Source organism: Lactuca virosa, chromosome 9 (assembly GCF_052849685.1).
Source record: "Lactuca virosa cultivar CGN04683 chromosome 9, Lactuca_virosa_CGN04683_v6, whole genome shotgun sequence".
In the NCBI taxonomy this organism is placed as follows: Eukaryota; Viridiplantae; Streptophyta; class Magnoliopsida; order Asterales; family Asteraceae; genus Lactuca; species Lactuca virosa.
The window spans coordinates 124,677,842-124,705,132 of record NC_136434.1 but is presented as its reverse complement, the minus strand read 5'-3'; the positions used below and the strand labels follow the sequence as shown (position 1 = coordinate 124,705,132).

General features: G+C 36.5%; 1 long non-coding RNA gene across 1 annotated transcript; it reads right to left on the bottom strand.

Annotated features, from left to right (window-relative positions):
• Window positions 1-3,473: 3,473 nt before the first annotated feature.
• On the bottom strand, window positions 3,474-26,953 carry LOC145141100 (uncharacterized). Its single transcript, XR_013722442.1, has 4 exons — window positions 26,835-26,953; window positions 4,364-4,469; window positions 4,151-4,250; window positions 3,474-3,749 (listed from the first exon to the last, which is right to left on the bottom strand). It is a non-coding gene; the product is annotated as an uncharacterized LOC145141100 (long non-coding RNA).
• Between the last annotated feature and the right edge of the window lie 338 nt (window positions 26,954-27,291).

The window sequence follows — 27,291 nt, the reverse complement described above, 5'->3', positions numbered from 1 at the left end:
ACATGTGAATTACATATAAATCACATGTAATACATATGTGATTTACATGTTATTTACATGTGAATTATGTAATTCATATGTGTATTGTATGTGATTTATATGTAAATCACATGTAATTCACATGTAAATCAGATGTAATTCACATATGAATTCACATGTAATACACTTGTGATTTACATGTGATTTATATGTGAATTACATGTGATTCACATGTAAATCACATATAATTCATTTGTGAATTACATGTCAATAACATGTAATTCACATATGAATTTACATGTAATACACTTGTGATTTACATGTGTATCACATATTCACATGTAATTAGCATATAAATCACATGTAATTAACATATGGATTTACATGTAATATACTTGTGATTTACATGTGAATCACATGTGATTCATATCTTAATTACATGTGATTCACATGTAAATCACATATAATTTATTTGTGAATTACATGTAAATCACATGTAATTCATATCTTAATTACATGTGATTCACATCTAAATCACATGTGATTTATATGTTAATTACATGTGATTCATATGTGATTTACATGTGAATTATGTAATTCATATATGTATTGTATGTGATTTACATGTAAATCACATGTAATTCACATGTAATTCACATATGAATTTACATGTAATACACTTGTGATTTACATGTGAATCACATGTGATTTATATGTGAATTACATGTGATTCACATGTAAATCACATGTAATTCACATACGAATTCACATGTAATACACTTGTAATTTACATGTGTATCACATATTCACATGTAATTAACATATAAATCACATGTAATTAACATATGAATTTACATGTAATACACTTGGAATTTACATGTAAATCACATGTGATTCATATCTTAATTACATGTGATTCACATGTAAATCACATATAATTCATTTGTGAATTACATGTAAATCACATGTAATTCATATCTTAATTACATGTGATTCATATCTTAATTACTTGTGAAGTTGAATTTTGAAGAAAAGTAAGTTAATATCAACATTTGAAGAATTACCCAAATCTAAGACTATTAAATCTTGTAAACTCCCCAATTCTCGAGGAACTTCACCAATTAAGTTATTGTCATTCAATTTTAATCACTCTAATGATGAAGAATTACGAAATATGGAACTTGGAATCACACCATACAACCGATTTGAGCTAAATATCATGACAAACAACTTTTGCAGATTCTCAAGACAATTTGGAATTTTTCCGGTTAACCTATTTCTGGAAAGGTCAAGATATTCCAAATCTGTCCTTCTACACAATGAACTTGGAACCGACTCATTGAATAGATTACTTTCGAGGAATAAAGCCCGGAGAGTTCCATATTCAGACACATACCCATCAGGAAGGTTTGTCAACGGTCCGCTGAGTTTGTTGTGGGAAAGATCTAAAAAAGGAATGATGGGCATCTTTCGCAACCATGTGGGCAGAGTTCCTGAAATTGAAGCATTGGACAACACTAACCTCTCAAGTTTCCTTTGATCTCGAATCCACTGTGGAAATCCATTTGCAATATTGCAAGAACTAAGATCAAGATCCTACAACTGGAATGGAGGTATCCACTCACATCAAACATTTAACGCCAACTTGGTGTTAGAAGAAGCATCCAAGTAACTCAAACACGAATTACATGTGAAGAAGAAAAGTAATTAAGATATTAATTACATGTGATTTGAAGAAGCAAAAGAAAATTTTCAGCAAAATGAAGATTTAAAAAAATAGGAAAAAGTGTTATATGAATTTGATTTAGTTAAAAAAGATAGAGTGCAGCACAAATTTTACAATATAGATGGAGAACCTGACAATTTGGAAATTACTCAAAAATTTCAAACAACTTTGGAAAATCAACATCTTCCAAAAGCATGTGTTCAAGTCGAGCATATCATTGAAGGAGAAAGACTTCGTAAACTTCTGAATGATTTGAGACAATCAAATTACAGTGAGCAAGATATCATTTTGATTCTTAATATCACCAAAGAACAACTTAAGGAATTTGATGACTTCTTTCATAAATCAAAAGAAATCCCAAAGGTATATTTTTAATGTTCTAAGTAAATTTTAAATTCTAATAACATAACTAACATCTATTTTTTTCTATACTAGAATATGTCAGAAAAAGGAATTGGTGAAGAAGAAAAGAAAGAAGATAATGAGGTCAATAACAAAGAGCATGTGGATTACACAGATGAGGTCCATAAGACAGAGGAAGGAAGATCTAGAAAAACTTCTAAAATGATCAGAAATAGAAAAACTTCTGAAAGGATCACTGAGAACAAGTTAAAAAAAGTTGTAATAGAAAAAAAGGAATAGGAATGTCTAAAAACAAAGCTCTTGTTATCCAGTAGAATGTTAGGATTTAATTAATTATATGGGCTATTTTGGCAAAATTTTTAGTATGCACTTTATTTTGTAAAACACTATAATGACTAAGTTTAACAACTTTTGGTAAATTATGCAAGTTTTGCTAATATATATTGTGTTATCATCATCTTGAAAATTGCTAATACATTTGTGATTTACAAAAGTGAAATATATGTGAATTACATGTAATTCATATGTGAATTACATGTAATTTACATGTGAATTACATGTGATTTGCATGTAAATTCACAAGTAATTCACTTGTAATTTACATGTGAATCACATGTAATTCATATGTGATTCACTTGTGATTTACATGTGAATCACATCTTATTACATGTGAATTACATCTTATTTACATGTGATTCATATGTGATTTACATGTGAATTACATCTTATTTACATGTGAATCACATGTAATTCATATGTAAATCACAAGTGAATGACATATGAATTACATGTGATTCACATGTAAATTACAAGTGAATTACTTGTGAATTTACATGTAAATCACATGTAATTCATATGTAGATTACATCTTATTTAACCACCAAACTACCACCATCAAATGTTCATATACATATATAATTCTCATCTAATAAAACATATACAATATAATAAAACCATCAACATACCTATACAATCTCATTTAGACAATCTTCTCTCTGAAACACCTCACAATCTTTTGTCCTGATGTTTATGAAACCTGAATCAAATTTCTCATATAATGATTTCAATAATCAAAATACATATTAACAAACCTGAAGATCATAGCAATTTTAGTAAAGATCATAGCCAATGAATCTGAACATCGCATTTAATCATATGATTAATGAAAACATAAACGATAAAAAGAACATAATCAATTGCAATTGCTAAAAGCTGAAATGAAACCTGAAGATTACCTTTAATCATAGTGAAAACATTAGTAAATAGATCATTAACCTACAATGGCTATGCATTTACAAAAGGATAAAGGTAAACAACAGCTAAACATCACAATAACATCAACAAGAAAAACATTTGTTGGGTTTGGTTTTACATAAAAACAATTTCCAACATCATTCTACACACTACCATTACAATGTCAACAGCACTCACACAACCGTAAAAACAAACTTAAAAAACTTTTACTACTACTACTACTTTCTTTCTTCACATTATATGTCAGACGCTCAATTCCTCAATTCCTGTTTGCATAATATCCATGTAAGTTGAGAAGACAAGACTATTGCTCGAGTAAATGGTGTCTAACCAACAACTCTGGTATTCCCATTGCTGAAATGCTCTCACATCCAAATACTTCCTTCAGCTTTTCATCACACACAATCATCACTGAATTTCCAGGATCCTATCATTCAAAAAAACCAAATCAACTACACTTCATCCCTTTTTAAGACTATTATTGTTAGTTATTCTTCTGTTATCATATTTTCAGACATGCCAACAATCAATTAAATTATTACAATAATAGCCGATGAATCTGTCGATAAAAAAAGTGTAATAATCATCTGGTAATAATCAAATTAACAAATATATTACTAAGATTTCTTGATAAAAATCACCTATTTCATGTCAATAAGACGTTACCTGTATGTATGAACAACATTCAATAAGATTAACAAGTATATTACTAAATGATTTTGGCATTCAAAATCATTATATGATAACTTTCAAACTTGTAATTCATCAAAACATTATAAAGATAAGGCTTAAATAAAGGGAAAAAACAAAAAGATCAAACATACTTACCAAAAAAAAGTCATCTGCAGTTGGATGAGCTAAATAAAATCTCCAAGATACAGAGACTTCAAATCGCCTCTTTCAGTTCAAGACAACATTCCCTGTACTACTGTAGAACAAAAATCCATAAAATTGGATAATCATGGCAATTGATAACATTAACAATAATAAATATTACTAGATTTCCATATGAAGGATATTGATTGTTTTAAATCCGAGTACCTGATTCTTAACATCATTGGTGACTACACTATATCCTCTCCAATTGAAATTATATGGGGAAACGTTCGTCGGAAGGATTGGAGCCTCGCTAACGTTGGCATGGAACCTGAGATTACATCCAGATCTCAATCCGATATGCTTTCGTAATTCAGATGCATTCATCTCGAAAAATCAAATGATGCCGTGTACAAGCTGACATATCAAACTTTTGGTGATTCTTTGACCGGCGGAAGTTAGTTTTGAAGTCATGCTCCTCCGTGTTCAAACGACTGGTCTCCGTCTTCGACCACCTCACCGACGAAGACGTCATCTCCGACGACTACGAGGCGATTAGACGACAGTAGTAGAGATGAGAGAGAGAGAGAGAGATAGAGAGAGGGGAGAGAGAGAGGGGTCTGAATTATTTATTTAGTAAAATGCTCCTGATTCATAATAATTAAGATGCCCCCGTCTATTTTTTTCAAACTATTTACAAAAACGCCACCGAGCATCCTAGCCTTTTATTATTTTGATCTAACGGCCCACAATTGGTTCTCGAGTTCTCGGGAAATTTGAGTTCTCAAAAGATCCTTCATCTATATATATATATATATATATATATATATATATATATATATATATATATATATATATATAATGGATCCTTTATTTATTTACTATTTTTTTTAATATAATAATTTTCTAATTTATATATATATATACATTTACCTTTTGCGCATATATATATATATATATATATATATATATATATATATATATATATATATATATATATATATATACTTCAAAATTTTGCATATATATGATTTATATTATTTTACGATTATCTAAATTTAATAATCAATATCTAACGTCATAATATATATTTAGGCAATTATTTTCAGTAGTTATATCACGAAAATATATAAAATATATATTTCTTTTTTTTTATTCTTTATATCGAAATGTTCGTAATTAAGGTTTCTACGACTTCGTTTAGATTATTTGCCGTAAATAATCTCTATTTTTAAACGTTTATTTAGCCTTATTTAAATTTTTTTACACGAATATTATATACACATAATATTTGTCCAATTTCCAAACATATAATTTATAAACACATATACTCGTATAATCGCCTTTCACTTATTCATAATAGTTTACAATCGTCAACCAACGTATATTTTAAAATTATGCCAAACAGGAAACGCGAGTGTTACAATTATCTCCCCCTTAGGATGATTCCGTCTCGTATCATGCATCAGCAAACAAATGCGGATAGCGACTCATCATGTCACTCTCCGTTTCTGTGACAACCCGAAATTTATTCCGTCACTGTAACCCTTTCCGTTAATAAAGTTTTATTTTATTATTAAAATTGTCAGTTAACTTTTAAGTTAAATAATTCATCTAGGGTTATTGTCATAATTTCCTACGTGTAGGAAATCAATAAAATCACATATAATTCCCTCGATAATCCTTTGGAAAAATTTCTAGTTTACAACTAAGTCGGGTTACGGTCACTTAATCGGGTAAAATCTTAAACTCCGTTTAATGTCGGGATTGGGTGTGTCCCCACCTAACCGTGGACTCAACCCCATATAAGGGTTGAGTGGACTCCATTTGAACCTTTTCACCCACGTTGGAACTTTCTCTCTCTACTCTCTCTCTAAAAATCGGGTTTTGATCAAGAATCACCTCATTCAAGCTCCAAAATCGTAAGTAATCCTTCCTAGATTGTTGTTTAACTTAACATGCATGCAAATCTATGGGTTAAACTCTCAAAAACCCCAAAAACTTGTGTTTACGGTTTGGGAACACCTCCCAAAACCGTAAACTCCCATAAGGGGGTTTTGAAGCCCCAAAACCCTTTCAAACCTCTTCTAATGTTTAGCTATGGCTTAGGAACTTGCATGCATGAACTTAGAACACCAAAATCATGTCTTTATGGGACTAGACATGGGTTTACGGTCCATGAACATTCATGAACCGTAAACACCCTAAAAAGGGGTTTTGATGCCCCAAAACCTTTCCAATGCTTGGCTAATGACCTAGAAACTTGCTTGAATGATCTTACAACCCTAAAACATGGATTGAGAAGTGTAAACATGAGTTTACGGTTTGGGAAGGTCTCCTAAAACCGTAAACACCTCCAAAGGGTGTTTAAGTGCCCTTAACACCTTGTATGGCTTACATTTGGGTCTAGAACCTTGCATGCACGACCTACAACCACCAAAACACATGAAAAATGGACACACATGAGTTTACGGCCGTAAACCCATGTGTTTACGACCGTAAACTCCCCAAGGGGTGGTTCAGAAACCGTAAACTCCATAAAGGGTCCATTCCAAGCCCCAAACACTTCCTAAGCCTTTGATTCAACCCTAGGACCCTTCTTTGTGAAGCATGAGACCTTGAAACACCCAAATGCACCATTCCCATGAGTTTACGGCCGTAAACTCATGGGGGATATGGTCTTTGGGCCGTAAACACCCCTAAGGGCTTACGCTTGAAGAGTAAACTCCATATCAAGGCCCAACACTCCTTAGATGCAACCCGAATCATTCCTAACACTTGAAATAAAGTGTATTCGCGCCTCGGGTGTATTATCTTACTTAATTAGTAGTTCAATGTCTAATTAGATACACTTATGTATCTCCTCATGTTACATAGGATCCTCGCGCGTGTTCAAGCTCTAAATTGACACTTAGCATCCTATCCGGCACATTTCTCGTCTGGTGATTTCATACCCCTACACTTTTCCGAGTTTTTCATGTTTTTCAGGGGGGGAATACAAGCAAATCATAAAGGTTTTTGTAACTTAAAAACTGATGTAATTATACAATTTTTTTGTCAAACTTTAGATATTGTATCCCTTTTGTAACATGCGGAGCATAAGGGACGTTTTCTAAATATAATTACATAGTTTTCAGAACAACGTGAAAACTTCTCAAACCATTCAAATTATTATGGGAATAATTTGGGATCTTTATTACTTGTTTTACGGATTCAGATTTCATGCAAAGTCAATATATATAAACTACGTCTGATTTAGTTTATCCATGTTAAACCTAGAGTATCATGCTAAATAATTACTTTGTATGTAATTATTTATACTCTACTTTGTTCCAAACGATTTCGAAATTTGATGACGACCAGTTATCCCGTGATTTAGTTAATACTAACTTGTGAGACTTATCTTCGATATACCCTTCGGGTTACCAGTAAATCCTCTCCGGAAGTATAACCAGAGTCTCCTGGAGGGAGAACGTGAAATTTGTGGATAGATCTATTCGGGATTGACAATCCCACACCTAAACTGCTAGCTACAGTTAGGCGGGCACGCCTGGTGTGACAACCGTCAAAATTCGAGTCGGTTCTAGATTTGAATAAACTTAGTTGCACATATACACACGACACATACTGGACTTAGTGACTAGAAGCTCAGTTATAACCTACTAGAAACTTGGAAGCAACTAGAAACAATGGATAATGTACTTAGATTTCACATTGATATGTGAATTCTACAACTATTTAACTGTAGAGGCTATCCATATTCGGGTCACTCTTTGACTCGAACACCTTTTCATGAATCATATACACACATCATGCACTTGACCTAGAAGTAGAAATTAGGTCAAAGTCTCATAAAAACTTAAGTCAGAGTTGAAAACTATGACTAGTATACTTGATTCCTCAATTTCGTTTGAATCTCGAAACCACTACATAGAATGCCAATAAACCGATAAAATAAGTTACAAATATTATTTATAACTATAAAAGAGTTATAATACCATAAGATAAATTGAAGTCTCAAAGATTCTATTGATTTTGATATCTAAAGATTTATTAATTCTCAAAACCCTAAAAACCCTAAAACCTAAATTTTATAAAATTTGACATCAAGAATTCTGTAAAAATAGTTATGAAACTCATAATATTATCCTAAAACAATTAAATTCAGGGAAATATAATCAAGGAAAATAAAAATTTAAGTCATTAACATTTACCCTTAATTTATAAATCAAAAATCAAGGTTTTATGAATAAAAACTTGATTTTAGTGCACATTTTATATAAAAATTGAGATATTTTATAAAAGAACTTAAATTTTATAAAAGAAAATGAATGAGAAATGGGTATTATACTAAAAAATTCGGATCCCTCTCTCCCCATATCTCTCTCTCACACTCTCATTCTCCAACACACACACATCTCTCTTCTTTCTCTCTCTAGAAAACTCTCTCTACCTTCTCTCTAATTTTTCTCTCCAAACACCACTCCATTCTCTCTTCCTCCCTCTAAGAACCATGAAATTTTCCAGAAAACAAACCCAAGAACACTCCTCAAACTCGAAATCTTCATCATCTTGTGGTATTCTTGAAGGTAAAATCAATTTCTACTTCACTTTTCCTTCAAGTTTTGCTCTTTTTCTTACACTTTCTCCTTCTTCATCTTCTTCAAACTTGTTTTCTTTTTGTTAAAATGGTTTTTACAACATGATGGATGTGTTTTAACACCATGCATGTATGATAAACAAGGTTGCATGTTCATGATCTTAGTGCAAAAATCGATTTTAAGGAGTAAAACATCAAACTCAAGTTAAGAGTTTTTGAGAAACAAAATTTTGTTCATAAATGCATGTATACATTTTGATAAGTTTTAATCTTTTGATCTCTGGAAACATGACTAAAATATGAGTTTATCATGATATATTTAAAATACTTGAAAAGATTTACTCAAGGAAATGATGAAAACCCACTTTTCTAACCAATCATCATGCATGCAATCTGCCAGATTTCTTTACCTGACTTTAAACTGTCATATCTCACTCATTTCTTAGCCAAAATTCGTGATTCTTTTTCTGAAATATAATATTTTGAGTTAGCTTTCAAACCCATCTGACCTCACTGGAAAATTCCAGTATTTCGATTTTAACCAATTTTTACAAAACTGTTGCTCAAACAACACTTTCCTTATGAACATTTGTTTTGTGTTGCATGTTCAAAGGACTTATTCATCACTACAAATCATTCAAAAATTATTTTAAACTCTTAATATCATGTATTAATAGGAACAAAAAGATCTTGATTCAAAAGTCTTTGTAACATGTTGCAAAAATTGTCAAAGTAACATCAATAATCTTTACATAAATCACAAGAACCAAGTTTTCTCTATACATTTTATTGAGTCTTTAGGCATGGTTTTCAACATAAAAAATAAGAAAACAATTTTTCATTGTGGTTAAATTGTATGAAGATGCATTCTGGAAATTTTCAGCTCAATATATATTTTCTTTATTTTTATATGAAAATAATAAGAAAATAGAGTGTTAAATCATATAAAATACTTACACTAGTAAATAAATTCTGGAAAAATTCTTGGATGGTTCTTTAAGTTAATAAACATCTCCCATGAAGTTTCAATGACTTTTGTTACTGTTTAATATGGTTTTGAATTTTTTTTTGTTTAGCCCCAATAAATCATAAAACCACTTTAGACAATTGGAAAAGGCTGTATAACAATTTTCCCAGCTTCTACCAGAGGTATAAGACTTAGAAAAATATTTTCAGAATTTTTCATAATGCATTCCTATTTTTCCCCGATTTTTGTATTTATAATGGCCTAAAAATAGAAAAAATATTTTTGCTCACCCAAAATTCATGAAAATTTACCAGAACACTTTTTAGTACATTAGGAGGCTACATAAAATTTTTGATGATTTTTCTCTTCTGTATACTATTTTTCTCCTATTTTCTAAGATTAAATACACTTAAATACACAAAATCGGATTTCAGTATATAAAAACCACATTTGGTATTTTTCCCAGATTATTTACTCTGTAAATGAAGTGTACAAAAATTTTGGTAATTTACTTTAACTGTTTGATAATTATTCTCCAATTAATGATTATTTAAGATGATAAAACAAAGAAAAATAGAAAGACTAATTGAAAAATATATTTTATATTTTTCACAGCTTCTACATGTATAATACAAGTGTTACAAAAATTTTGGGCAATTTGGAAACTGTTTTCCATTTATTTCAATTTTTATTAGAATAAATGCTCAAAAATCATAAAATTGGGTTAAACAGTTTAGAAATCAATTTTTATATTTTTTCCAGCTTAATAACGTTTAATAACAGTAATACAAAAAGTTTGGGTAATTTTGGAAACTGATTTCTATTTTTCATGAATTTGTATCTATTTAGAGAATTAAATATATGAAAAATGGTTATACATATTCATACTCCATGAAAATTTATCTAGAAGTCTTTTAGTACATTTAGAACCAAAATCTGAAGTTTTGTAATTTTTATTAACTGTTTAGTATTTTTCAAGATTTTATGGTTATTCAAGAAACTAAAATCGTGAAAAATAGTCAGACAAATCAAAAATTCAAGAAAATTTATCTTGAGGTCTTTCACTTCAATTAAAACTGAAATGCAAACTTTGGGAAATTTTAGAACTAAATTAATTTAGTTTTTGAATATTTAATCATTGGAACACCTTTTAAATTGTTAAATATTAGCCTTTCAATAATGTGAAATTTCCACTTAAATTGTTATATAACAATTGATTCATTGAAATTTAATTTTCACAGAAAAATGTTTGTAACTTATCAATATTAAATTTTGACATAATATTGGCATAATTCTATTGTAGTAGTAAGTATACTAGTGTTAGATTTCGATTAGAGACTCACTAGCGAATACCATTATTGTAGGAATCGATAGTGGTACAAGTGAAACTTAGCTCAAGGCATCATTTGCATCATCTCAATACATATTGTGAGTATTCATGCACTCCCCTATTTTCGGTTTTTAAATATTTTGGGGTGGAAAAGCATGTCCTAAACTATTTATAGTCATTGTATTTATTTGACTCGTATAAACTTGGTTGTTATATTTTGCATATTGTGAGTATTCACTCACTCCCCTATTTTCGGTTTTTAAATATTTTGGGGTGGAAAAGCATGTCCTAAACTATTTATAGTCATTGTATTTATTTGACTCGTATAAACTTGGTTGTTATATTTTGCATATTGTGAGTATTCACTCACTCCCCTATTTTCGGTTTTTATGTTTTGGGGTGGAAAAGCATGTCCCGAAAAACTATTATTTGAATGTTGTATTTAAATTGATTTGTATCAAACATGATTGCTATTTTATTGCTATGTCTCTCTATGTATGTCTATGCAACACGGAACATGAGAACTTATCGTACTAAGGCCCTTCCCTTATCTCTAACCATTAAATCTTTGAGCCAATGGTCATTATGGATAGCGCTATTAGGAATTGACAACTCCTCACTCGCCCTATTGCTGGAGTGCATGATACCATATTCATCTATGGAACGATAAGCATAGATCTTGATAGGGCTTCAGTCATAGGTTTGGTTGAGACTCATTGTTTGCTCATACACATACAAACTCGTTTCTCGTTATAGCAATAAACTTGTTATTAATTATAGCAATGAACTTTATTTCTCATTACAACAACGAACTTTTATTACTGAAAACTTATATACATGTTTTAGCAATGAAATTGTTTGCTCCTTGTAGCAATGAAATTGATTGCTCATTTTAGCAATGAAACTTGTTTACTCGTTTCAGTAACGAACTTTATCTTCCATGAGAATATGAATGTTGCATCTTATTTGGGCAACATACCTTATCTCTCATGATGACAAAGAACTTTGTTTTTACAAACTTATTTACTCATTTTAACAATATACTTTTATTATTGGAAACTTTTATCAAAATTTTGATTTCAATTCATGGAACCAGTATTATTTTGTTTATCTGTGAGTACTCACCAACTATTTTTATAGTTGACGCTCGTTTTACATGCTTTTTCAGGAATCATCGAGTAAGTGGCACTTAGGGACACTTCACTTTTAGGAGCATTCACATGTGTTGTATTTCAATTTACATTGTAATTTCTTTTAAAAGTTGTTCAAACCCATTGTAAATTTGTAATGATTTTTAATACTATGGTTGGTGTTGTCTTTTAACTTTTGCTATGAAACCCTTTGTACTGCCACGCCCTGTGTTTCCGCTTTAGCGGGGTGTGACACCTGGGGTGACAAATTTTGAAAATCGAACGACGCCCAAAGAGCGTCAAGGAGGTCACGGGTCAAATCAGTATGGTTATACGACTCACAATACGTACTAAATTAACTAACTCTATTCACGGATTCCTTTCTTTCATCTATAGTTTTATGTATTAAAACTACCTACTTCGTACTGGAGGGAATTTCCAGGATCATAATTTATGGTTTTCTTAACTTATTGATGATTAGTCAAGGTTTTTCTCATTCTATGGAAATCAACTTACATGTTAGAAAATATGGGATTTTCTGGGAAAACATGCTTATGTATATTCATAACTCAGTAACAATGGTTTTCGATATAACAGCAATCTTAATTAAAGGAAATGAAGTTATTTATCACAAGATTAAATAACCGGGTTTTCCTTACAAAACATGCTTATGAACTCACCAGCTTTATGCTGATATTTTAAAACTGCTTGTATTCTCAGGTTCTAGTTAGACAGGTATCCCGTTACTTTTGGAGAAGACGGAGTGTATAGAAGTCTCGTCTTTACTTTTGATATACTGATATATATAAACTATGTATTTCTCCACTCTCAAACGAATGTAACTTTTCTTATGTAATGTAATGGTTGTGCTTACTATGATTACTATGTTCAATGGTTGTGATACTACGTATGACGTCCTCCGCCCCGGAACGTTTCCGCCGCCGGTTTCGGGGTGTGACAGATTGGTATCAGAGCTATTGTTTATAGTGAACTAAGTATACCGAACCTTACATGGTATACAACTATAAACACTAAGGGGCCTAAGTGCTCTAAACTAAAAGTATACTTTCAAAATATAAATATTTTTACAAAAGTATACAAGTATACCTGTATCCCAGGAACCGTGCCTTAAGCAGAACAAAACAAAAGTATTTTGGATGTTGAACACTGCGGTTAAACCTGGGCAGTTATGTAATCATGTCTAGGGTCAATATAGCCTGATCAACTATATTTATTCGAGACATGGCCAACATGTGCTTGGGAGTGACTTTGGTGTTACAACAGGCCTAAAACTTACCTAATATCTATCCAACTCAAAATACTATAGGAGTATTTTAATCAAAACCAAATGCATTGTAGAAGTTCATCCCAAGTGTTGCTACTCATTCCTTCCTTAGCGATAGTTTACTTGCTTTAGTAACTTTTCCTATACTATCGCTTTGTATAACACTCTAACTGCCATAATGAGATATCCCTTGTTTCATATCTCTTAATTCTATCCAGAGGACTTACCATCCTCTTCTTCCTGATTGTTGTAGAACAAGATGCCTCCCCGAAAAAGACCTATCAGGAGAAACGACGACACTCCACCACCACCACCGCCTCCTCAGTTTGATCCTGTCATATTCCAGGCAGCTGTTACTGCCGCAGTGGCTGCCGCAATGTCACAAATGAATCCTGGTGGATCTGGTGGTCAGGGAGGTGGTATGCATCCCCAAATCCAGGAAGGTGGTCAGGAAAGCCAGAAAGAATGCTCTTATAAGGATTTCATGAACGCAAAACCCACAACTTTCGACGGCACAGGAGGTGTTATTTCCCTGACTCAATGGTTCGAAAAGATTGAGTCCATATTTGAAATTTATGCCTGTTCGGAGGCCAACAAAGTGAAATTTGCCGCTTGCACTTTCGTCAATAAATCATTAACCTGGTGGAACGGCCGGGTCAAGTCCTTAACCCCACCGGTGGCAAATGCTATGGGTTGGGAAAGCCTAAAGGAACTTATGATAGCCCAGTACTGCCCACGGGGCGAGATGCAGAAACTCGAACACGAACTCTGGACCCTAAGGATGAAGGGTTCCGACATTGCTTCCTACACTTCTAGGTTTGAAGACCTAGCACTCCTTTGTCTGGGAATGATCTCCCCCGAAAGCAAAAAGATTGAACGATTCATTTGGGGGCTGACCCAGCCAACCAAGGGAAATGTTTTGGCTGCGAAGCCAGACACCTTCGACATCGCTAAATGTTTGGCGCAAACTCTGATTGATCATGGTGACGATCTCGAGGAAGTGGCCACCGTTCCTGAACCGGCAAAAGGGAGCGGTGAAAATAAAAAGAAATTCTGGAATAAACGAAAGGGTCAGCGTTCGCAAGGACCCTCGAAGAAACAACAAACTGTGGCAGTTCATGCTGCTACAACTCCTACCGCCGCTCCTACAACTCAAGCTCCTACCAGTGGATACACTGGTACCCTCCCCTGGTGCGACAACTGCAGTTACCACCATCGTACTTCTGGACCTTGTCGTGAAAAGCTCTGCAACAATTGTGGTAAAAAGGGCCATCTGATTCGAGACTGCAGAAACCCAGTCCAACAAACTACTCAGGCCTCTGGAGCAGGTGTTGGTCGAGCCTGCTACAACTGTGGGGAGATTGGACATTTCAAGAGAAACTGCCCCAAAGCAGCAACAACCAACAACACCGGGAGAGTTCTATCTATGGGACAAGAGGAGGCAGTCGCCGACCCCACCGTTGTCACGGGTACGTTCCTTCTCGACAACTCTTATACATGCATCCTTTTCGATTCTGGTGCGGAACGAAGTTTTGTTAGCCATTCATTCAAACATCTTCTTAAACATAATCCTCAACCATTAACCGAAAAGTTTACCGTTGAAATGGCTAACGGTGAGAAAGAGAGCACTAATGAGATATACGTAGGTTGTACCCTTACCTTAAACGACCGTTCATTTCCCATTGACCTTATGCCAGTCTCCATAAAAAGCTTTGATGTCATCATCGGCATGGATTGGTTGAGCCCCAATCGTGCTGATATCCTTTATTTCGAAAAGGCTATACGTCTCAATCTTTCCCTCGACGAAACTCTTGTAATCTACGGTGATAAACTCAGTTCAAACCTTCGCATCATTTCGTGCATCAAAGCCCAGAAACTCCTGCGGAAAGAGTGTTATGCATTCCTAGCCCACGTCATTAACGAGAAGCAGGAAGTTAAAGACCTTCGAGAGCATCCCCGAAGTCTGCAACTTTTCCGATGTTTTTCCAGAAGATCTTCCAGGAATCCCTCCTGAACGCCAAGTCGAGTTTCGTATCGACTTAGTTCCCGGAGCTACCCCCGTAGCCAAATCTCCCTACCGATTAGCACCAGCAGAAATGCAAGAGTTATCTAGTCAGCTCAACGAGCTGCTCATCAAAGGATTCATCAGACCGAGTTCCTCACCCTGGGGAGCCCCGATCTTGTTTGTGAAAAAGAAGGATGGATCCTTTCGAATGTGTATCGATTATCGGGAGCTGAATAAGCTCACAATCAAAAACCGTTATCCTCTTCCTCGGATAGACGACCTTTTCGATCAACTTCAAGGAGCCAACTACTTCTCGAAAATAGATTTAAGATCAGGGTACCATCAGCTACGAGTCCATGAGGGTGATGTTCCTAAAACAGCCTTTCGAACTCGATATGGTCACTACGAGTTCGTAGTTATGCCCTTCGGCCTAACCAACGCACCGGCAGTATTCATGGACCTGATGAATCGGGTGTGCCGTCCTTTCCTGGACAAGTTCGTCATCGTATTCATTGACGATATACTTGTCTATTCCAAAAACGAGGAAGATCACAAACAACACTTGAAATCAGTACTGGAAACCTTAAGGACGGAGAAGTTGTACGCGAAATTCTCCAAATGTGAATTCTGGATCCGAAGAGTAACTTTCCTAGGTCACGTAGTAAGCAAGGAAGGCATACACATGGACCCCTCCAAAATCAAAGAGATAGAGAACTGGTCAGCACCAACGACACCCACTGAAATCCGTCAATTCTTGGGTCTCGCTGGCTACTATCGCAGATTTATCCAAAATTTCTCCAGAATTGCCAAACCCTTAACCACTCTAACTCAGAAAGGCGTACCCTTTTGTTGGAGTGAAAAGCAAGACACTGCGTTCCAAACATTGAAGCGGGCCCTATGCAGCGCACCTATACTGTCTCTGCCCGAAGGGACAGAAGACTTCGTTATTTACTGTGATGCATCTAATCAGGGCCTAGGTTGTGTGCTCATGCAACGGGGAAAAGTCATTGCTTATGCCTCGAGACAGCTGAAAGTACACGAAGTCAACTACACGACGCACGACCTAGAATTAGGAGCGGTGGTCTTCGCATTGAAAATATGGAGACATTATCTCTACGGAACTAAGTGCACTATCTTCACTGACCATAAAAGTCTACAGCACATCCTCGACCAGAAGGAGCTGAACATGAGACAACGGCGATGGGTTGAACTACTCAACGACTACGAGTGTGAAATCCGCTGCCATCCCGGCAAGGCCAATGTGGTGGCAGATGCCCTCAGTCGGAAAGAGTACTCAGGTCGTAGAGTGAAGGCAATGACTATGACTATCCATTCCCATTTATCTGCGCAAATCAAAGAGGCTCAGTTGGAAGCCTTAAGACCAGAGATCATGCCAGGCGAAGCCCTGAGAGGAATGGATAAGAATCTTGAGATCAGAAGCGACGGAGTCTATTGTTTCATGGACCGAATCTGGACCCCGAAGTTCGGAGGTTTCAGGGAGGTTATCATGAACGAAGCTCACAATACTAAATACTCCGTACACCCAAGTTCGGATAAGATGTACCTGGATCTCAAGAAACTATACTGGTGGCCAAACATGAAAGCAGAGATCGCTACCTTCGTGGACAAGTGCCTGACTTGCGCCAAGGTGAAGGTCGAATATCAGAAACCCTCCGGTCTACTCCAACAACCAGAGATACCTGAATGGAAGTGGGAGAGGATTACTATGGATTTCATTACCAAACTACCCAAATCTCCGAGTGGGTACGACGCCATTTGGGTAATTGTCGATCGACTAACCAAATCCGCTCACTTCCTTCCTATCAAGGAAAACTTCAAAATGGAGAGACTCACGCGAATCTACATCCAAGAGGTAGTCTGACTGCACGGTGTGCCTGTGTCAATTATTTCCGATCGGGATAGCAGGTTCACTTCGAGATTCTGGCAGTCGCTACAGAAGACTCTTGGAACTAAGCTGGATATGAGCACGACTTACCATCCTCAAACAGATGGACAGAGTGAGAGGACCATCCAAACCTTGGAAGACATGTTGAGAGCCTGTGTCATCGATTTCGGCGCATCATGGGACACTCATCTTCCTTTGGTTGAATTTTCTTATAACAACAGCTACCATACCAGCATCAAGACTGCGCCTTTCGAAGCCCTCTATGGCCGCAAGTGCAGATCCCCTCTGTGCTAGGCTGAGGTGGGCGACACGCAGCTGGTCAAGGGACAAGTCCCTGACAGCACTCTCACTGGTCCAGAAATCATCCGCGAAACCAGCGAAAAGATCGTACGAATCCGAGAACGACTTAAGGCCTCCCGAGATAGACAAAAGAGCTACGCCGATAAACGACGAAAACCCTTGGAATTCCAGGTTGGAGACCGTGTCCTGTTGAAAGTCTCACCCTGGAAAGGTATGATACGCTTCGGAAAGCATGGAAAGCTGAATCCAAGATACATAGGACCCTTCGAGATCCTCGCTAGGATCGGTCCCATAGCCTACAAACTCCGATTACCTCATGAACTTAGCAATATCCATCCTGTCTTCCACGTCTCTAATCTTAAAAAGTGTCTTTCCGATGAGACCCTTGTGATCCCTCTTGATGAGATCAAGATCAACGAAAATCTGAACTTTGTGGAAGAACCAATCGAAATCATGGATCGAGAAATCAAACGAACGAAACAAAGCCGCATCCCGATAGTGAAGGTTCGCAGGAATGCCAAGCAGGGACCCGAATTCACTTGGGAGCGCGAAGACTCGATGAAACAGAAATATCCGCATCTCTTTCCAAATCCATGATTTGTATCTTAAATTTCGGGACGAAATTCCCTCTAACGGAGGGATGATGTGACAACCCGAAATTTATTCCGTCACTGTAACCCTTTCCGTTAATAAAATTTTATTTTATTATTAAAATTGTCCGTTAACTTTTAAGTTAAATAATTCATCTAGGGTTATTGTCATAATTTCCTACGTGTAGGAAATCAATAAAATCACATATAATTCCCTCGATAATCCTTTGGAAAAATTTCTAGTTTACCACTAAGTCGGGTTACGGTCACTTAATCGGGTAAAATCTTAAACTCCGTTTAATGTCGGGATTGGGTGTGTCCCCACCTAACCGTGGACTCAACCCCATATAAGGGTTGAGTGGACTCCATTTGAACCTTTTCACCCACCTTGGAACTTTCTCTCTCTACTCTCTCTCTAAAAATCGGGTTTTGATCAAGAATCACCTCATTCAAGCTCCAAAATCGTAAGTGATCCTTCCTAGCTTGTTGTTTAACTTAACATGCATGCAAATCTATGGGTTAAACTCTCAAAAACCCCAAAAACTTGTGTTTACGGTTTGGGAACACCTCCCAAAACCGTAAACTCCCATAAGGGGGTTTTGAAGCCCCAAAACCCTTTCAAACCTCTTCTAATGTTTAGCTATGGCTTAGGAACTTGCATGCATGAACTTAGAACACCAAAATCATGTCTTTATGGGACTAGACATGGGTTTACGGTCCATGAACATTCATGAACCGTAAACACCCTAAAAAGGGGTTTTGATGCCCCAAAAACCTTTCCAATGCTTGGCTAATGACCTAGAAACTTGCTTGAATGATCTTACAACCCTAAAACATGGATTGAGAAGTGTAAACATGAGTTTACGGTTTGGGAAGGTCTCCCAAAACCGTAAACACCTCCAAAGGGTGTTTAAGTGCCCTTAACACCTTGTATGGCTTACATTTGGGTCTAGAACCTTGCATGCACGACCTACAACCACCAAAACACATGAAAAATGGACACACATGAGTTTACGGCCGTAAACCCATGTGTTTACGACCGTAAAATCCCCAAGGAGTGGTTCAGAAACCGTAAACTCCATAAAGGGTCCATTCCAAGCCCCAAACACTTACTAAGCCTTTGATTCAACCCTAGGACCCTTCTTTGTGAAGCATGAGACCTTGAAACACCCAAATGCACCATTCCCATGAGTTTACGGCCGTAAACTCATGGGGGATATGGTCTTTGGACCGTAAACACCCCTAAGGGCTTACACTTGAAGAGTAAACTCCATATCAAGGCCCAACACTCCTTAGATGCAACCCGAATCATTCCTAACACTTGAAATAAAGTGTATTCGCGCCTCGGGTGTATTATCTTACTTAATTAGTAGTTCAATGTCTAATTAGATACACTTATGTATCTCCTCATGTTACATAGGATCCTCGCGCGTGTTCAAGCTCTAAATTGACACTTAGCATCCTATCCGGCACATTTCTCGTCTGGTGAGTTCATACCCCTACACTTTTCCGAGTTTTTCATGTTTTTCAGGGGGGGAATACAAGAAAAGCATAAAGGTTTTTGTAACTTAAAAACTGATATACTTATACGATTTTCTGTCAAACTTTAGATATTGTATCCCTTTTGTAACATGCGGAGCATAAGGGACGTTTTCTAAATATAATTACATAGTTTTCAGAACAGCGTGAAAACTTCTCAAACCATTCAAATTATTATGGGAATAATTTGGGATCTTTATTACTTGTTTTACGGATTCAGATTTCATGCAAAGTCAATATATATAAACTACGTCTGATTTAGTTTATCCATGTTAAACCTAGAGTATCATGCTAAATAATTACTTTGTATGTAATTATTTATACTCTACTTTGTTCCAAGCGATTTCGAAATTTGATGACGACCAGTTATCCCGTGATTTAGTTAATACTAACTTGTGAGACTTATCTTCGATATACCCTTCGGGTTACCAGTAAATCCTCTCCGGAAGTATAACCAGAGTCTCCTGGAGGGAGAACGTGAAATTTGTGGATAGATCTATTCGGGACTGACAATCTCACACCTAAACTACTAGCTACAGTTAGGCGGGCACGCCTGGGGTGACAAATTTTGAAAATCGAACGACGCCCGAAGAGCGTCAAGGAGGTCACGGGTCAAATCAGTATGGTTATACGACTCACAATACGTACTAAATTAACTAACTCTATTCACGGATTCCTTTCTTTCATCTATAGTTTTATGTATTAAAACTACCTACTTCGTACTGGAGGGAATTTCCAGGATCATAATTTATGGTTTTCTTAACTTATTGATGATTAGTCAAGGTTTTTCTCATTCTATGGAAATCAACTTACATGTTAGAAAATATGGGATTTTCTGGGAAAACATGCTTATGTATATTCATAACTCAGTAACAATGGTTTTCGATATAACAACAATCTTAATTAAAGGAAATGAAGTTATTTATCACAAGATTAAATAACCGGTTTTTCCTTACAAAACATGCTTATGAACTCACCAGCTTTATGCTGATATTTTAAAACTGCTTGTATTCTCAGGTTCTCGTTAGACACGTATCCCGTTACTTTTGGAGAAGACGGAGTGTATAGAAGTCTCGTCTTTACTTTTGATATACTGATGTATATAGACTATGTATTTCTCCACTCTCAAACGAATGTAACTTTTCTTATGTAATGTAATGGTTGTGCTTACTATGATTACTATGTTCAATGGTTGTGATACTACGTATGACGTCCTCCGCCCCGGAACATTTCCGCCGCCGGTTTCGGGGTGTGACAGTTTCCTAGGTGAGATTTGGCCCATTCGTATGTTTCTAACGCACAAGCACTAAATCGACTGTCTTGCGTCGCAACTTCTTAGTCTTACGGTCAACGATTGCTTCTGGTTCTTCGATTAACCTCTTGCTTTCATCCAACCTTAATTCAGAAATTGGAATTATATCAGGGACATCTCCCGTGAACTTTCTCAAATAACACACATGGAAAGTGTTATGAATACCATCTAGTTCTTCTGGTAATTCTAGCTTGTAAGTTTGGTTCCCAATCCTCTGAAGAACTTTAAACGGTCCAATAAACCTTGGACTCAACTTTCCCCTTTTACCAAATCTTATAAGTCCCTTCCACGATGAGACTTTAAGTAAAACCGAATCTCCAACTTCGAATGATATTGGTTGTCTTTTCTTGTCAGCATAGATCTTTTGACGATCTTGAGCAGCTAACATCCTTTCCCTAATCACTTCCAACTTTTCAGCAGTCTGATGGACTATTTCAGGTCCCATAAACTGCTTTTCCCCAGCTTCCAGCCAACATGATGGCGTTCGACACTTTTCTCCATACAAAGCTTGGTAAGGTGTCATCTTGATGCTTGAGTGGAAACTATTATTATAGGAAAATTCTACCAGAGGTAAGTGTTCATCCCAGTTACCTTGGAATTCCAGGATACATGATCTCAACATATCTTCAAGTGTTTGTATCGTTCGTTCGCTCTCACCATCAGTCTGTGGATGGTAAGCTGTACTCAAACACAACTTGGTACCCAATTCCTCTTGTAGACTTCTCCAAAACCTTGAAGTGAACCGGCTGTCACGATCCGATACAATCATTAAGGTAACACCGTGTAGCCTCACAATTTCTTTCACGTAAGAATTCACAAGCTTATCCATAGACCATTTCTCGTTGGCTGCTATGAAATGCGCACTCTTAGTGAAGCGATCAACGACCACCCAAATCATGTCGTGACTGTTCTTTATTCTGGGCAGTTTAGTCATGAAATCCAGGGTGATGTCTTCCCATTTACCCATGGGTACAGGTAAAGGTTCTAAATTCCCATACGGTTTCTAATGTTGTGCCTTAACCCTAGCACATGTTACACACTCGGCTACATACTTAGCAACATCGTTCTTCATTGTCGGCCACCAGTAGTAGGGTTTTAGATCCCTATACATTTTTGTGCTTCCGGGATGAATCGAGTACATGGTCTTGTGAGCTTCTTCCATCAGAAGTTCTCTTATTACTCCCGTCTTAGGTACCCAAATCCTATCTTGGAATACCTTCAGTCCTTGACCGTTTGTATCAAACACTAATGTTTTGCCCAAACGTTCTTTCTTTCGATCATTTCTCTCTAAAGCTTCCTCTTGAGCTTTCTTTATACTTTCCACAATTGTCGAGACAACTTCAATTCTCAACGCTCTTGGCCTTTTCTTTTCAAGATTTACCTTCCGACTGAGAGCATCAGCAACAACATTTGCTTACCAGGGTGGTAAAGTATCTCACAGTCGTAGTCCTTGAGTAACTCTAGCTAGCGTCGTTGCCTCATGTTCAATTCTTTTTGATTAAAGAGATATTGAAGACTCTTATGATCAGTGAAAAGTTTGCATTTAGTGCCATAAAGATAGTGCCTCCATATCTTTAAGCCGAATACTACCGCTGCCAACTCCAGATCATGAGTGGGGTAGTGCTTTTCATGCTCTTTCAACTGCCTCGATGCATACGCTATCACTTTATCCCTTTAGGTCAGAACATAACCTAACCCAACTCCAGATGCATCGCTATAAACTGCGAAGTCATCAACTCCTTCAGGCAAAGAAAGAATCGGTACTTCACATAATTTCTTCTTTAACTTCTCAAAAGATTCCTTATGCTTCTCATTCCAAGTATAAGTAGCTCCTTTGTGGGTCAAAGCTGTTAATGAAGTAGCGATCGAAGAAAAGCCTTGGATAAACCTTCGGTAATATCCAGCTAATCCTAGAAAGCTTCGGATCTCCGTAGGACTCTTCGGTTGTTCCCACTTCATCACAGCTTCAATCTTCGCTGGATCAACCATTATCCCTTCTTGGTTGACTACGTGACCCAAGAATTGGACTTCTTGAATCCAAAAATCACATTTGGAGAACTTTGCATACAACTTCTCCTTCTTTAAGACTTCTAACACTTCTCGCAAGTGTTTGCCATGCTCCTCTTGGCTTTTCGAGTAAATCATAATGTCATCTATGAACACTATCACGGATTTATCGAGGAATGGTTTACAAACCCTATTCATCAAATCCATGAAAGCTGCTGGAGCATTGGTTAGTCCAAATGACATAACCAAAAACTCGAAGTGTCCATATCGTGTTCTGAATGCAGTCTTCTCGATATCCTGCTCTCTCACCTTTAGCTGATGATATCCTGACCTAAAATCGATCTTTGAGAAATAGCTCGAACCTTGCAACTGATCGAACAGGTCATCAATCCTTGGCAACGGGTACTTGTTCTTTATTGTTGCCTTATTCAGCTCTCTGTAATCGATGCACATTCTCATGCTCCCGACTTTCTTCTTTACGAATAACACCGGAGCTCCCCAGGGTGATGAACTAGGTCGAATAAAACCTTTGTCTAATAATTACTGAAGTTGTGTCATAAGCTCTTTCATCTCTGTTGGTTCTAGTCGATACGGTGCTTTTGCTATCGGCGTCGTTCCTGGTAACAAGTCGATACAAAATTCTACTTGTCGATCAGGGGGTAATCTGGGAAGATCATCGGGAAAGACTTCCGGATAATCACACACCACCGGAATATTCTGCACCTCTTTCTTTTCCTTCTTAGCATCGATCACGAATGCTAGATATGATGTACATCCCTTGGTTAAACACTTTCTGGCTTTCATTAGGGAAATGATTCCAGAGTTTACTCTGCGTTTGTCTCCATACACCATAAACGACTCTTTCCCTGGCGGGTTTACTTTTACTATCTTCTTCCTATACAATATTTCGGCATAATTGGCGCTAAGCCAATCCATTCCTAAGACTATGTCGAAACCATTTAACTCGATAGGTAATAATTCCTCGTGGAACTTATTCCCATTCAAGTCAATGAAGATGATTTTCATACGATGGCTAACAGGTATAAACTTGCCACTAGCAACCTCGATTATTAAAGCATTAACTAGTCTATCAACAGGCAAAGCTAGTTTTCTACCAAATTCATGCGAAATAAATGAGTAATTGGCTTCAGAAACAAACAAAATTTGGGCAGGCAATTCGTTTACGAGAAAGGTACCTGAAGCGACATCAGCTTCTTCTTTCGCAGCTTCAAGTGTCATCTCAAAGGCTCTCGCCTTCGGCTTTGGTGGAAGAATGGGCTTTGCTACATCCTTCTTCTTCGGTCAGTCTTCCAAAACGTGCCCTTCTTCGTTACATCCAAAGCGTACCCTCTTGTTGGACGGACACTCATTGGCATAATGCCCAGTCTTTCCACATTTGTAGCAAGTCACCTCCTCACTACACTTTCTAGAGTGCTTTTTCTTGCACTTTTCACACCATTTCGCTTCGCCTCCTCCTCTTCCCCCAAACTTCTTAGACTTTGAAAATTTGCTTTTCTTGTTGGAACCTGAAGTTCCTTCAAACCTTCTCTTTTCGCCAACTTCTGCCCTCTCCAGACCCTTCTCTCTGATTTGAGTCTCAACATTCTTAGCAGCCCAGATGGCGGCTTTCAAAGTGGTTGCTTGCTTGACCATTGGACCAAAGTCCGCTGGTAATCCGAGGGAAAACTTGTTGACCTTGGAGAGTTCAGTTGGAACTAGGTAAGGAACAAGCTTCATCTTTTCTGTAAAACTAGCAGCGTATTCAGTAACGCTCATCTTTCCCTTCTTCAAATTCTGGAACTCATTGTTGATTTCCAGAAGATCCTGCTCAGAGCAGTATTGCATTTTCAGCTGTACCAGAAAATCCTCCCAAGACATCTTACTAGCTTCTCCCTTAGGCATCGAATCAGCTAGTAGCTTCCACCAGCTCAGTACTCCAGATTTTAACAGAGGAATCGCGAGAGCGGTTTTCTGTCTGTTGCTGCATTCGCAACTTTCAAACATTGTCTCCATTTCGGAGATCCAATTCATGACTTCCACCGGTGTCGGGCTTCCAGATAGACACGGTGGTTTGGATGCCATGAAATCTTTGTATTTGCATCCACGTCCATCACCTCCTCCATCCTGGTTGTTTCGTCTAACTATCGGTGGGTTGGCTTGACCAACAGTCCCATTGTAGTTCCCTCCGTCTGATTATCCTTCATTCAATTCGGGCTGTTCAACAGGTATCGTAGTTTCTTCCCTATTCTGTTGTAGTAATCGCCTTGTCTCCTTCATTTGGCGATCCAACATCATCTGCATCATTGCTTGTACCCCAGCCATCTTTATTGGCTTAGGTGCAGCTTCTGCAACAGGTACTTGCTCAAGTACCGAGGGTTGCGGCTGTTGATTCCTGTTTCCGTTTGCGTTTCCAACTCCACTTCGTGTTCTTGCCATTTTTTATCTATACACCGAATAAGGTGAATTTAGATCTTTATTCACGATCGATATTTAGATTCTTCTAATCACTCCGAAACGTTTATATGCTAGTTCTAATATCGTAGCCGTACGCTTAGAATCCTAAACACATAAAGTTTCCAGATCCGGTCAGCAACATACCATAGGTCCGAACAAATAACATCATATATGGCAAACATATAACATTTAGCACATAAAAGTATTTTAGGCAACTTTCCTAAAATATACTAGTGCTCGTGTCTGAAATATGGTAGACACTTATCTCACAATCATCACTTAGCATTCTAAGTTTAAGTCTAGAAATCCTACAAATTCCTAGTTCGCTTAAACTAATGCTCTGATACCAACTGTGACATCCCCAAATTCACGGCCAGAAAAGACCGGTTTAATTTATGTTTTTAAAATTATTTCAGAGTAATCCTTTGATTAAAAGAGTTGCGGAATTTGTTCCCAAAACGAAATATGATAAAATAGGATTTACCAAAGCATTTCTTAAAGAAATGTATTTTCATTATATAACAAAACTCGGGATGTCATGTTCCGATACAGACCAAAAGCATAAACGGCACATTATAAGTCTTACAACAGTTATATACACTACATGCCTATAATCAAAATATCTTGATAAGTCGTTAAACTTATGCTCTCGCGCCACTACCTGTAATACAAAGAAAATTGAGTGGGTCAGGCTTGGGAGTCTGGTGAGCATATAGGGTGTTCAACCCACAATAAATAAATTTATTAATTTCATCAAACAACAATAACCCGATTACCCATTCTCGTTATCCTCACTTTACTTCCCTAAAACAACTATCACAAGGGACCTAGTTTAAGGATTTTCATCGGGGCGACAACACTGCTTTGGGGGTTTCCCAGCAATTTGTGTCAAATAAGGCAACCATGTGGGGGATGGAGTACAGCAAATGAACACCCAAGCTCATTAACACCTACAGGTTGCGAACCTGCCAGCGTTCCACAGGACTATCTAGAAAAGTCTGTGGTCGTCATCCATACTCCGCTAGATGACTGGATCACAATAACATCGAGGCCTCTCATCATTTTCTTTCATCACACATCAACTATCTACCCATGTTATACCCAGCATATTTGTAGATAAAAATACATATACCGTTTAAATAATTTAAAACATGTATAAAATTCTTCATCCAGCATAGATAGCAAGTATACAGATAATATGCACATATAACACGTAATTTATATAAAATACTTCATATCTATGTGTAAGATGAAAATAACTACACACTCACCTGTTTGACGAGTGTAAGCCTCATATCGTAATTAGTTCTGATAATAACTCATCAAGCTCTTATTAACTGAAACTCCCCTTTCCAAAATATTTTCTATTCTTTCTTTCTAAATAAAATTGAACTGGTATGATTTTGAAACTCAAAGGTCTCCTATTTATACTATTACATAAGAGGATAAGATTTGAACAAAACTTCTACGTGTTACTTTCGTTTCCTCCACCTTTGGACCATACGTAACCTTTTTTTTTCTTTTTGTTACTTGACACGTATTGACACATATATTAATTGAAAACTGTATCTTTCTTTTGTATTGTATCTTATTTGGTGTTCCAAATAACTACACGTCATATGCATCTCTTCAATTCACATTCACCATACTCTCTCACACACACACACACACACACATATATATATATATATATATATATATATATATATATATATATATATATATATA